This window comes from Panthera pardus, unplaced genomic scaffold (genome assembly GCF_024362965.1).
Source record: "Panthera pardus isolate Hobbes unplaced genomic scaffold, ASM2436296v1 HiC_scaffold_22, whole genome shotgun sequence".
In the NCBI taxonomy this organism is placed as follows: Eukaryota; Metazoa; Chordata; class Mammalia; order Carnivora; family Felidae; genus Panthera; species Panthera pardus.
The window spans coordinates 38,913,509-38,927,402 of NW_026526788.1; the positions used below are offsets into that span (position 1 = coordinate 38,913,509).

The following is a 13,894-nucleotide window of genomic DNA, read 5'->3' on the forward strand; positions in this document are numbered from 1 at the left end:
ATCCAGTGAAGATGTGGGGGTCCTCCTCAGACAAGAAGACAGCCAAGAATCTCTTATCTTTTGAGGGAAGCCTCTCCAAAGAAGCAAACGCAACCTGGAAGATACAGAGGCTGTGTAGGGAGAGGAGAGCATCAGGAAAAATGGCCCTGAATATCTTCAGAGAGATGGGAAGGAGTATGGCACACATGAAACAAAAAGAGGACCCATAAGAAAAATATCCAGAGAACAAAAATGAGCCCTTAGAAATTAAGCCTGGAGTCAGAACAAAAGTTCGGTACACAAGGAGAATGAAAAGACATGCCCAAGATGAGAGAAAATACTTCCAAAACACACATGTGCTAAAGCCTTGTATCTAAAATATACAAAGGAGTCTTGGGGCGCCTGGGTGGCTCAGTCGGTTGAGTGACCAACTTCGACTTAGGTCATGATCTTGCAGTTTGGGAGTTCGAGCCCCCCGTGGGGCTCTGTGCTGACAGCTCGGAGCCTGGAGCCTGCTTCCGATTCTGTGTCTCCCTCTCTCTCTGCCCCTCCCCCACTCACACTCTGTCTCTCTCTCTCTCTCTCAAAAATAAATAAACATTAAAAAATTAAAAAAAAAAAAAAAATATATATATATATTTTGTAGACCAAGAAGTCTACAAAGAAGTCTTAAAACTGAACAGTAAGAAAACAAACAACCCAATTAAAAAATTGGCAAAATATCTGAACAGATTCCTTCTCAGAGAAGATACACAGAGGTCGAGTAAGCATAAGAGAGGATACTCCACATCACATACCATTAGGAATTATAAATGAAAATAACGAGACGCCACTACTCAGTTATTAGAATGGCTAAAATCCAAAACACTGACACCACCAAGTGCTGGCCAGCCTGGGGAGCAGCAGGAACTCTCGTTCGTTGCTGGTGCGAATGAGAAGCGACGCAGCCACCTTGGAACGCAGTCTGGAAGTTTCTTACAAAGCCAACCGCAGCCGACCACACAATCCAGAAATCATGCTCCTTGTATTCACCCAAATAGGTTGAACACCTGTGTCCACACAAAAACCTACACGTGAATGTTTACATCAACTTTATTCATAATTGCCCCAAACTAGAAGCAACCAAGATGTTCTTCAGCAGGTGCATTTAGAAACTATCAACGCGAGCAAGTTATTTTGAAATATGGAAGTAAATACCATATTGTTAAGAAGAACGGGAAAGAACTGTTAAAAAGAGTTGGAAGTCATTGCTTTGGGAGAAAAATAAATAGTGAGGGCAGGGTGGGAAAGCTGTTTTTGTTGTAGCAAAAGAACAATTGGCTTCCTTGACTATGTCCATGGATAACGGTGATAAAAATAAAAACAGGAAAAAAGAGAAAAATAGAAAATTAACTGGAGAGGGAGGAAAAAGCTCATACATAGACTGAGCACCGCTGACCCAGCACGGTTCCAGACACCTCCTCGTGCTTTTCCTCAATGAATCTCCCCACACCACACCACATGCCCCAACCACAAAGCATGCATCACCTCTTGTAGGATATAAGTGATACATGAACAGCCCAGAGACACCAAGATCCTGCCTGGAGATACACGTCTAGTGAGAGAAGCTCAGTCCGTGCATCTCCCTGTTCCCACCCTTTTGGGCAGCTCTTACCAGCATGTTATTTTTCTTCTGAGGTAGTTCCTCTAAGGAGTCAAGGTCTGGTCCCTTCCCCAAAGCCTTCCTCCAGCCCCTGCTGACTTGGGAACATAACTCTGTCAGTGATTTAATTCAATCCAGATGGAGGGCTCCACTTGGCTCTTCAAGCATGCCTTTGGGGAGTGCTGAGATTTGCAGATAAACCTTGCCATGTCAGAGAAGAACAAGAAAACAGGAGGGTGACAGCATATGATGGTTGGGGGTGGGGGAGTCATTTAGGGATGAGTTTGAACCTGAAGGAGGAGACTCCTGCACAGCTGTCAGGCCTGTGGCCAGGCTTTGGGCCTTGGGCCACCAGCCCAGAATCTTCGAGGCAGAGACTCGTGTGCTCCACCCATTCACAAATTCCCCAAACACTTTTGAATGCCCTGTGGCAGGCACTGGGGTAGGAGCTGGGGTACAGCGTTGAATCAGGCACAGACCTCTGCCTTGAGGGATCCACGGTCTAGCAAATGAGATGGTAAGATGGGCAGACGTATGGGTAACCAAATATTTATGATCCAGTGGGATCAGAAATAAACATTATAGTAGAGTCAGGGACAGTACAGGAAAAGAGAGAGTCATAGTCTCGAAGGAATTGACATGGCGCTGGGTTATGGAATATGAACAGGCACATGCCAAGGCAAGAAGCTGGGAGGCACACCCCAGGCAGAGAAAAGAGCAGGTGCAAAGGCATAGTGGCCTGCATGGATGGTGAATCATAGAGGCAGGGTGAGAAAGAACTCTTGCTTGGAACAGCCCCATATAGCTCAGAGGACCGGGTGTCATGAAATATGGCCTCCATTCCTGGTCCTTCCTAGTGTTATCACCTAAGGAAAGTCACCTCCTCTTCAGAACCTCAGTTTCTTCACCTTTTTAATGACGAGGGTAGTTTTGAATTTTAAAAAACAATATGAAAAGAATATATTACATTGTGTTCTTAAAAAAAAAAAAGATATGTTACATACATGTGTGTGGTAAAAAACAAGTTTCTTAGTCCAGTCCTCCCTCCCTCTGACTTACCTCCCCAAGGCAAACTCTTTTAATCATTTATGTTTTTGTTTATTTAGGTGGTTAGCCTCTAAAAATCTAAATCAAATGTTTATGGATCTGTTTCTTGATTTGCCAACTTTAGGTAGTCTCTTGACTTCATGGTGTGATAAAAAAGAATTTGGTTCACAGAAACTCCCTCCTTTGTCTCTTCTTCTCTGTTCTATCTATCTATCTATCTGTCTATCTATCTATCTACCTATCCATCTCTCATCTATTTATCTATCATCATCATCTAATTCTGTCTTCTAGTGGTTACATTTGAACATTGAAACATTGTACCTATACTTCTATTTCTTGTTTTCTCAACTTTATTCAGTAGCTCAACAACTCGGAGAATTTGACTATTAACTCCTCTGGTTTTTATTTCGTTGTCCCCCACAACTCCAGTCTTCCATGGACTCTACATGTATTTTTTTATATTGTCAAGATGATTAACACTGGTATCTGTCTTTAATCATCACTAAGTTTCTATGCATCACCTACAAGTTGTTTTAAAACATCAAAAATAGCATTTATATTGTTATGACTGTATTAATATCATTTATTATGTAATCAAAAGTATGCTATAATTACATTGCCTCTATTGTTTTTCTTGCCTTTTTCCCCTGGAGTTGATAATTGCATTTCTTCCTTGCATTGCCTTTTTTTTTTTTTTTTAGTGTTTATGTATTTATTTTGAGAAAGAGAGGGAGAGAGCGTGAGTGGGGAGCAGAGGAGCAGAGATGGAGAGAGGGAGAGAAAGAATCCCAGGCAGGTGCCACACTGTCCGCGCAGAGCCAGACGTGAGGCACGATCCCACAAACCACAAGATCATGACCCGAGTTGAAATCAGGAGTCAGATACTTAACCCACTGAGCCACCCAGGCGCCCCCTTCCTTGCATTGTCTTATTTTGTCCTATCCCTAAGTTCTAGTATCACAAGGATAATATAAAATCTATGGAATTTCTAGATTGTAAGCTCCACCAGGCAGGCATTTTTATCTGTTTTGGTCAGTGCTGTGTGTCCTCAATGTGCTATCTTGAACCTGAAATCAGAATGATTTTTATCTACCTCCCAAAACTATTTAAAAGTTCAGTTGTACCAGGGCACCTGGGTGGCTCAGTTGGTTGAGCGTCTGACTTTGGCTCATATCATGATCTCGTCGTTTCCAAGTTTGAGCCCCGCATCGGGCTCTGTGCTGACAGCTCAGAGCCTGGAGTCTGTTTCAGATTCTGTGTGTCTCCCTCTTTCTCTGCCCCTCCCCCACTCACGCACGCGCGCGCGCGCGCGCTCTCTCTCTCTCTCTCTCTCCCTCTCTCTCAAAAATATATAAAACATTTAAAAAAATTTTTTTAATTCAGTTGTACCAAAACAACTTTTTTTTTTTTAAACTTGATTTTTTTCTTTAACTGTAAGCAATCTCTACACCCAACATGCGGCTCAAACTCATGACTCGGAAATCAAGATTCTCACGCTCTTCTGACTGAGCCAGCCAGGCGCCCCAATAAACTTATTATGTTTTAATTTTATTTTTTAAATTTTATTTTTTTTTTTAGTAGGCTCCACACCCAACATGGGGCTCAAACTCACACCCCCAAGATCAAGCATTGCACGCTCTTTTGACTGAGCCACCCGGGGGCCCCTTCAAAACAACTTAATGAATGTCAAGTACTATAAACGTAAAATGACTTTCATTATTTCTACTTAATTTCCTTATTTTTACTCAAATGTAGTAATCCTCTCCATCACCTCCCAGGCTAATGATGATTCAACATCTGTGTGCAGTAATGAGAAGCTCACTTTCTATATTTGGGCATCTCTGATTCCGAGAACATCTTTCCTCTGTCCAGTTTAAAAGGATCTCTCCGTAATTTCTTGCCACTCTTCTTTCCACGCGCTCTTCTTTCCACGGTCTCCGACTGTCAGGCAGCCTGTTGCTTCCTGGGTCAGCTGTTCAGAAATAGGATCGCTGTATCATGATCTTCTTTGGGCTTATCTCTAGGAAAGCATTTTACTACAATTCCTCCCTTCCTTCCACCCACCATGCAGGTTCCCAACCTTCAGCATCTAACCATGCGGCCCAAAGGGAGGTGTCTCCAATTGCCCACAGGCTCAAGGCCCATTTCAACATTTACAGTAAACATGTGACTGAGCCAAAGTCAAACACTTAATGGACTGAGCCACCCAGTTGCCCCTTTAAAATTTTTATTTGATCATTTTATTAAATGATGAGTGATTCCCGGGGCACCTGGATGGCTCAGTTAAGCATCCGACTTAAACATCAGGTCATGACCTCACAGCTCTTGGGTTCGAGCCCTGCGTCGGGCTGTGCTGACACCTGTTTCAGATTCTGTGTCCCGCCCGCCCCCCTGCCACTTCCCTGCTTGTGCTCTGTCTCTCTCTCTCAAAAATAAATAAGCATTAAAAAATGTTTTTTTTTTTAATGATGAGTGATTCCCATGTAAAGGCTCCAGGAACATTTTTGAGAAAACCGAAGTGCAGGTCAGATAATATTTTAATGGGTTTCTTGGAAATATTAACAGTTAGGAACCTCATATAGTCTTCTAGATTGGGAATGTGGGGGTGGGTTTGCTTGTAGGCCCTTGAAATCCAAAAGCCAGGAGCGACCGGGCTAAATAAATGGGTGGAGAATGGGAATCCTGGCGGTCTCAGACTTCCGGGGCAATGCCCTTAGGTCCTCTCCGAGCGGTTACCTTCGCTGCTCTGGAGGCCAGCCCAGGGTAGGTGCGAGTGAGCCAGGGCAACCTTGATTGTTGAGATGGTGAACTGGGAAGGGACCGGGGGCCAGCATGCTGGGGCTTTGGCTACAGAATGGGCTCGTCTTGTGCAGGACTGGAATGAGCCTGGTCTTTTCCTCTCCTGGAGATGTCCTCCAGGAGGTCCTGTGCCTGTACTTCTCCCCAAGAATGAAGGGAGGGGATAAGTTTTGTTACACTAAGATAGGCACAGCAGAGCATCCAGGAAGTGACAAAAGAGAAGATATAAAGTGGAGTTATTTGCCAGAGCTCTGAGACGCCCCAGCCCTGGGGGTGGGGGTGGGGGTGGGCAGTGTTAGAGATCTGGGAGGCCTTCCTGGGGAAGGAGGAGTCAGTTGAAGCCTGTGTGTCCAGGTGAGAGTTAAGGGGAGGTATAGAAGTGGCAAAATGCATGATGTCCACAGGGACTACGGAGGCAAGAGTCAGGTCTGGTCTGAGGGTAGGTTAATTTGGGGAATGCTACGTTTAACAAAGTCACGCAGTCTTCTTTACCACAGAGCTTTTAACATGGTGGTATGACCTGTGAATCTCCAGGTTTCAAATATTCCATGTTCCCCCAGTCAGGGACCCTTTATTTAGAAACTGCTGCGGAAACTAGGGAGAAAACACGAAGAGGCTTGACAGGCTAAGATCACGACAAGCCTGACTGAGGTGCTCAGTCTTTCCTGTGTACGAGGAAGGTGGGCTGAATACTAAACATGCAGATTCCCGGGCCCCATCTCCTGATGAGAGCTGGGGAGCAGGGCCCAGGAATCTACGTCTAACAAGCTGATGCCCACGTGAGGGTTCCAGTGACCACACTTTCAGAACTGGGAGTACAGATGAGACAGTATCAATGCTCAGAGGGCCTGGAAACTACAGCTCAGACGGCAGTCACAGATTCAAGCCTCTGTCGGGGTAAAGGGCTGAGAGCTGAGAGCCTGCGGTCACTCCACCTCCCCCTGCTTTAAGGGATGGGGGTGGGGAGAGCTGAGCTGCCTACCTTCCGTAGAGCAGAGGAGGTCCCAGCAAAGCCACTCGTCTCCCCCCTGGTGTCTGTGATCAGGTACTGCAGGACAGGGCTCACAGACCCAGAGAGCACCCGCAGCAGCCCCCGGAAAAGTAAGCAGACAAGGCTCCCCTCAAACCTTGCTTCTTCCAGGAAGCCTCTCCTGACTTCCTCCTCCTTTCTACGCTCCTGCAGCGCTCATTTCTGAAACGCACGATCTCCCTTGGCTACACCTCTTCCTGATGTCTCTACAACGGTCGTTTTCAAGCTTATGCAAACACTGATGGCTTTGTCTCATGAAGCAGGGAGCCTTAGGGATACTGTCGACAGCTGAAGGTCTATGGACTGCAGTTAGAGGTACAAAGACAGCAACCGAGGGACAAATACCAGCGACATAGCTGGCCAGGGAGAAGGGGAAGGGGAGTCAGAAATCTCCCATCCATTAGGACTCAACTTCAATAAAGTAGATTAATTAAGAGACAGCAGAGGGGCGCCTGGGTGACTCAGTCAGTGAAGCCTCAAACTCTTGGTTTCGGCTCAGGTCATGACCTCCCAATTTGTGGGTTTCAGCCCCACAGGGGGCTTGCTCTGACAGCATAGAACCTGCTTGGGATTCTCTCTCCCTCTCTCTCTTCCCCTCCTCCGCTCATGTGCACACAGTCTCTCTCTCTCTCTCTCTCTCAAAATAAATAAACATGAAAAAAATTTTTTTTAAAGAGACAGCAGAAAGGCTACCTATGTGGAAAAGGCAAACTCATGGAGACATACATTAGCTCAGTGGTTATCAGGGCAGATTGGGGGCTGAACTGAAGAGAGTAAATGCTTTGCAGTCAGGCTCCAAGGCAGGAGGAGGGGTGGGTTAGAGAAGGCTCCAGAAAGCACCCTACCTCCATAGACCACATGACAGTAGTGGAGAAAGATCAGCCTGCTCAGCCAGCACACAGAACCCTCCCAACCCTGCCCTGGCCACTGACTAATGTCTTAGGGACGTGACAGGCCCAGAAAGTACACTGCCAAAGATTCCTTGAGCAGTGGGTCATAGGATCTCGGGGGGAAAATGAACTTAACAGTAAAAGCAGCTGACTTGATTAGAGCTTCCCATGTGCCAGGTGTGGTGTGCTACAGGCTTTACATATATTATCTCATTTAACCTTCACAACAATCTATGGAGTTATTATGCCCCCATGTAACAGAGGAGTGGACTGGAGTCCAGAGATGTTAGGTGATCTGCACAAAGTGACACAGTAAGACAAGAACGGGATTTGAAATCAGGAACCTCTGGCTTCAGAGCCCTAGGCCTCAACCACTACTGCTCTTTTCTGCCACAGAGGCCACCTCCCATCACCCCAGTGACAGGGGAGTCTCTTCCCCCGCCTTCCTGCAGGGCACCTATCCTGCCTTGGTTTGCACACATCTATTGGTAGGTACTCACTATTTTCCCAGGAAGATCATGCTTAAATGAACTTAAAGTTGACTTCTGAGTACATCCACCCACACTCAGTCACCCCTTTGGGGCCTGAGATAGTTGTTGGTGCTGCCCGTCAAACATTTCCACCTGCTCTTGGGCACTGGGTAGGATTGTACTTCCTGGCCTCCTGAAATTAGGTATTCCCACATGACGTCCTCTAACCAAGGAAATGTGAACAGACACTTTAAAAGACAGTGTAAAGTTTACCACATTCCTATGCTGCAGGGTTTGGGGGGCTCATGTCTGTCTGGAGGAAAACCCACTTGGCTTGGACCCCCAAGTTACTAGGACGAGCAGAGCCCCCCTCTCAAAACTGCCCTGATCTGTGCTGGGTGCAAGAAATAAGTCTTAGCTGGGTAAGCCTGAGATTTGGGGATTGTTCATTACAACAGCAATGCCTCGCCTATCCTGGCTGACTGGGTCCCACAGAGCAAGTCAATCTGCTCGGGGCCAGCAACAACCCAGCCTCCCCCAAGTCTTCGCTAAGTTATGTAGCCCCAGTTTTTTCGGCTGAGCCTCCCATGACTTGGTTAGTTGACTTCTTACCTACCTGCTCTTTTCCTCTGGACACATCGCGATGTGAGAACCGGGCACAATAGTCCAAGAGCAATTGGCAAAGCCTGTTGCCTCCTCCCTCGTCCTCAGTGCCCTCCCCTAGTGATGCAGCCAATGGTTCCACTGGGCCTTCATCAGGTAGATGAGTTAGTCCCAGCCACCAATTCTGTTCCCACCTGCCTGGTCCTAATTCTTTGGGCCCTGGATAAAGAGAAGGCTCAGGATTTAGAATTAGACTGACCTGGCTTTTAATCTGGACTTTGCTACTAACTTAACTGGGTTACTGTGGGCAAGTTACTTAACCTCTCTGAGCCTTTTTCTCAAACGAAGGACAGAAATAACAAGACCGACCTTGACATAGTTTTAAGTATCAGGTAAAGTACCCAGAATCCCCCTGGTGTCCAGTGGGTCTGTGCAGATACTATTTCCCTTCCTTTCCCTCTCACCTCCTTCTCCTTCAGGCTCCCAAGATGGGGAAAGGGGAAAGCATTTCTGGAATGAGGCCCCGGGTGATTCCTATTCCACTGCTGTGCCCTAAACCAAGTCTTAGGCCAGCCAGGGGCCCCCCACCCTCCCTTTCCCAGGTCGCAGCTGTCTGCCCCCCCCCCCAGTCCCCATTCCAGGGGGCTGCCCCATGGGGCTGGGAAAGAAGGAAGTGGACTCTAGGCTGCAGATGTTCAGAGCTCAGAGAAGGCTGCTGAGCTAATCCCGAGGCTGCTGGCAAGGCTGGGCCAGAGCCTCAGAAGTAGGCTTCCAAGAGGCCCTCTCCTGCCTGCCGGCTGCCTGTGGCTCGGCTCAAATTTCCGAGGCCCCCAGCTCAGGAACAGCTGCGTGGCTTCCCCTCCCTGCCTCCGTTTTCTCTTCTCTCTTCCCCCGACATGAGTCAAATGGACAGCGGAGCAGCGCTAGCCAGGGGTCTGGACGGAATCCAGACGTCTCCCAGCCACTCGACCCAGTTCTCTGAAGCCTTAAGGAGCTCAGACCCACGAGGTTTTGGGGGCCTTTCAACTTGGGGACACATTTCCTGCTGCTCTTCGTTTGGCGGAAAACCTCGGGCCCAGCTTTGATGCTCGGATTTTTGTCTGCCCCTCTGCTCCCTGGCTGGGTGGGCTTTTCAAGATAAACTCTAGCCAGTGTGGTGGAGCGGAACTAGGCTTGGAACTGGGGCCTCTTAGTTCAACAGCAACCCCACCTCTAAGCCTCCCCAGCTTCCTCCTCCCCCCAAGTCTCTGCTTGCCTCTTCCAACTGCCTCCTGGGGTGCTGGCCTTTTGACCTCTCTTCCCCATCATCACCCCATCATCACCACCCCCAGCAGAGGGGTGTGCATGTGGGTGCACGTGCTCGTGTGTGTGCTCACTACCATTTTCTGGATGCTTGTTACATGAAAAGCTTGCTTTATTTTATCCTCCGTCATCTCACTTTTTCTCTCTGACAAATACAGAAATGGAGAAGACAGGGTGAGAATCTTGACTTATTCATGGAAATAGGAAATGACAAAGCCAGGGTTTGGTCCCAGTTTTGATGTTCTGATGACCTCTGAGCCCACTATGCCCTTTCTCCAGCCAACCATGGGGCCTGGTAAGGACCAGATCAGTCACCTGCCAGGGCAGCTGCGTGATTTATCCCCATCCGGATACTGAGCCCACATCAGCCACAGATGTGTGTATGCCCTTTCAGGGTTGAGTCTGAGGAGATCCTGATTGAGCTAGTGGCGGGGACCCCACCATCCCAGTGTGCTGGGATGGAGCGTGTGATGGGGTGGCAGAATCTGTCGTTCTCGGCCAGGTCCCCAGTCCCTGGCACAGGACTGTCCCTTTTTGTGCTGGGAGTGATTCCAAATGAACATAAGGGGACTTTTCATGAGTGACCTCATCCACCGAAGCTGGTGTCCACCAAAGAAACCGGGTTCTGAGCCAAGGCGGGGGAACGCCTGCCGTCACGGGTTTGTTGAAGGACTGCGTGGAGGGGTCCACCAGGTGTCTCCTAAGCTGTTTTCAAGGGTAATTTTGACTCTATGCAATCTCTGCCTGTAATTACAAACTAAGTCCAAATATGAAGAGCTGTCCTTTCCTCCCAGGGAACTTGTCTCTAATGGTGGGATCCCAGGACAGGGGAGAAGTCTTAGGAGGGACTGGAGGCCTGGGGTCTTTAGAGAACCGGGTCCCCAGAGCTCCCTGTTGCTTCTCCCCATCTAGGTTTTTGGTGTGGGGCAATGCGGGAGCGTTGGACAGAGAATGGGATCTGGGCTCCAACGTGGCTCTGCAGAGGGACCCTGAGCAGGTCACTTATCGTCCATCTGGGCCCCAGCTTCCCCATTGGACAGACAAGGCTGTTGGACGAGTAATCCTGCTGAGATGCTGGGGCCCCTGGGGGCTGCTTCTGGGATGGGCAGGGCCCCAAACCCCGGTCCAGGGGGGCAGCACTGACTCTAAGACCGCTGGTCTTGCCTGAGGCTCCCGGAAGCCTGTGCCCACTACTGGTGCTTGCTTCTGATTCGGGGCCGGCTGCTAGACCTGCTTCCAGCGACGGTGTCATCACTTCATTTTCCAGGTGAGAAAAACACCTGTGTTGCCTCTGGGGCCTTGCCTTTCCCAACACCTCCATCCTCCCTCTGTCCCTCTGTTGTGATGTCCCCATGTCCTGTGTCTTGTGTCCTAGCCAGGACTGCCCTTCTGCAGAGCCTCAGGTCCAGGTGCCCGCAGGACCCCCCATAACCAACTAGGCACCCCTATTTCCTCAAAGAACTGCCCTCTGCCCTCTTCCTCTGTTTCAAAGTCTACATTTTGGCTTGAAATAGTCATGACCCCAATTTTCCTTCAATACCAACTGGGTCACCTTGGAAAGGTCACCTCAACTCTGAGCCTCAGCTTTGACATCTTGAGATAGGGGCTCTAACAATAATAGTAATTCCAGCAGTGACCTCGTGTTGGGTGCTTATCATGAACCAGGCTGAAAATCAAGTCTTTACATACAACTCAACACCAAAAACACAAACAGCTTGAGGGCACCTTCGGTTAAGCACCCAACTCTTGATTTTGGCTTAGGTCATGATGTGAGATCGAACCCCAACTTGGGCTCTGTGCTGACAGCATGGAGCCTGCTTGGAATTCTCTCTCTCCCTCTCTTTCTGCCCCTTCCCCCCTCACAGTAAATACACATTAAGAAAAAATCTGATTAAAAAACGAGCAGAGGACCTGCATAGACATTTTTCCAAAGAAGACACAGAGATGACCAGCAGACACATGAAAGGATACTCAACATCACTCATCATCAGGGAAATTTAAATCAATTGACCACAATGAGATGTCACCTCACACCTGTCAGAAGGGCCAGAATCAAAGCAACAAGAAATAACCAAGTGTCAGTGAGCATGTGGAGAAAAAGGAACCCTTGTCCACTGCTGGTGGGGTACAGCCACTATGGAAAACAGTAGGGAGGTTCCTCCAAAAATCAAAAATTAAAAAAAATTAAAAATAGAATTACTATATTATCCACCACTGGGTATTTACCCATTGAATATAAAAATACTAATTTAAAAAGATACATGCACCCCTATGTTTATCACAACATTATTTACAAGAGCCAAGATATGGAAGTAACCCAACTATCCATCCATAAAAGAATGGATAAAGAAGTTGTGTGTGTATACACACACACACACACACACACACACACACACACACTGTAATATTACTCAGCCGTAAAAAATAATGAGCCCTTGCCACTTGCATCAATGTGGATGGAGCTAGAGGGTATTACGCTAAGTGAAGTAAGTCAGAGTGCACAGCAGCAAAAGCCAAAAGCCCCTCCATCATCAATCAACCCTTGGGGTGAGCAGAGTCCCAACCAGAATCCTCCCCATAAAGTGTTAGTCCTCTCATGGGGGCTATGATTGCGAAGGAGCACATCACCTGCTTGCCGGGGCAGCGGCTGGGCAGTGCGTCCTGGAGAGTCTGACTTGCTTTGGCCTTTAGTCAGATCCCGTGGCCCCGGGGCTGAGGGACAAGGAGATGGGAAGAGAAGGAAAGTGGGAAGGAGGAAAAGGGTGAGAACGAGCCCCCGTGGGAGCCTCTGAAGCTCCATCACATACTGTGATGTATGAAGCTTAATGTGCCTGAGCTCCCACCAAAGCCCTCCTGAACACCATCAATTGGACAGGGCTTGGCCTGTTTAGGTGGGGAAACAGTCCCAGGGATCAGCAGTGGCTTGCCCAATCTGCAGCCGCACCAGGGATCAAACCCAGATCTTGTGATTCCCAGTTTGGGCTCGCTCTGCCTTCTGACATCAGCATGGCGCCTGAGTGCAGGCTTGGAGGGGATGTTCTGCCTCCCCTATGGGCCCATTCTACAGTTGGGGAAGGAGATGAGTGGGTCGGTCTCCTTCCATCAAATGGGCAGGGGACAGAAGAGCGAGGGCTGGAGCTGGGGCCCTTGTTCCAGCTGCCCCCTACGGCCCCTGCAAGCCTATTCTGCCCTAGCAGCTTCCCTCTCCATCCTTAAAATGGAAACTTTATCTCCCTGGCAGGTGGTTGCGGAACCCAATGAGACCAACCATACCTACGGAAGGGAGTTGCAGGCTGTGACGCCGAGGGGAGACAGGCATACTGCCTCCTCTGGCTCAACGTGGCCCTGGGGAAGGCGAGGTCAGGCTGTCCTGTGCTGCTGAAGGAAGGACTGACCCAAGTGGGTGTTTACCTCACCCGTCTCTGCGGTTGGCTTCGGGCCCCTTTGGCCAGTAACACACTTAAACCAAACCTGGCTCCTGGCCGCGGTCCCCAGCTCCGGGAAAGAACTACACGCAATGTGCCTTAATCTGCCCACCTCCCCGGACTTGGGCTAAATTAAGTGCATCCCAGGCAGTAGTTCCGTCCCTAGAAACCGAACACGCTCTTCTTCCCTCCCCCCTCCCCCCACGCACAGCTGTGCCTTCCATCAGGCCAGGTGGCTGCCGAGTTGACAGGCCTCCCAGCCGCGGCCCCGGAGGCTGTCCTCTGGCCCCTGGCTGTCCCTGGGTGGTGAGTGGGGGGACAGCAAGAGGAAGGGAGCTACCCCCATACCCTCACCACAGCCCAAGCCCAGGTGGAATGTTGAGGCTAAGCCCCACCCACCCGCCTTCCCCTCTTCCTTCCACACATACTTTTCCAGCCCCTTCTGAATGCCGGGCAGGCTCCTCCAGGCACATGAAAGATAAAACGGATCCCTGCCCTCAGGGAGCTTATGTTCCCCTGAGGGGGACCAAGAGGGAGCACACTGGCTATAAAGGAAGCAGCATTAGAAGGTGCGAGTGTTACGCTGACAAAAGAGAAAAAGGAGACATCCGTGAAGGGGTCAGGATTGCGGTGGGGTGGAGGGGGCAAGCACTGCAGGCTGAATGAGGGAGGTCTGGACAGGGTTCCCAGGGAGGAAAACAGCTGAG

At 49.1% G+C, this 13,894-nt stretch overlaps 1 long non-coding RNA gene across 1 annotated transcript; it reads right to left on the bottom strand.

The window, feature by feature from the left end:
* Nucleotides 1–3,999: 3,999 nt before the first annotated feature.
* LOC109264479 (uncharacterized) lies at nucleotides 4,000–13,037 on the bottom strand. The gene is made up of 3 exons (XR_002078754.2): nucleotides 12,391–13,037; nucleotides 8,474–8,679; nucleotides 4,000–4,640 (listed from the first exon to the last, which is right to left on the bottom strand). It is a non-coding gene; the product is annotated as an uncharacterized LOC109264479 (long non-coding RNA).
* Between the last annotated feature and the right edge of the window lie 857 nt (nucleotides 13,038–13,894).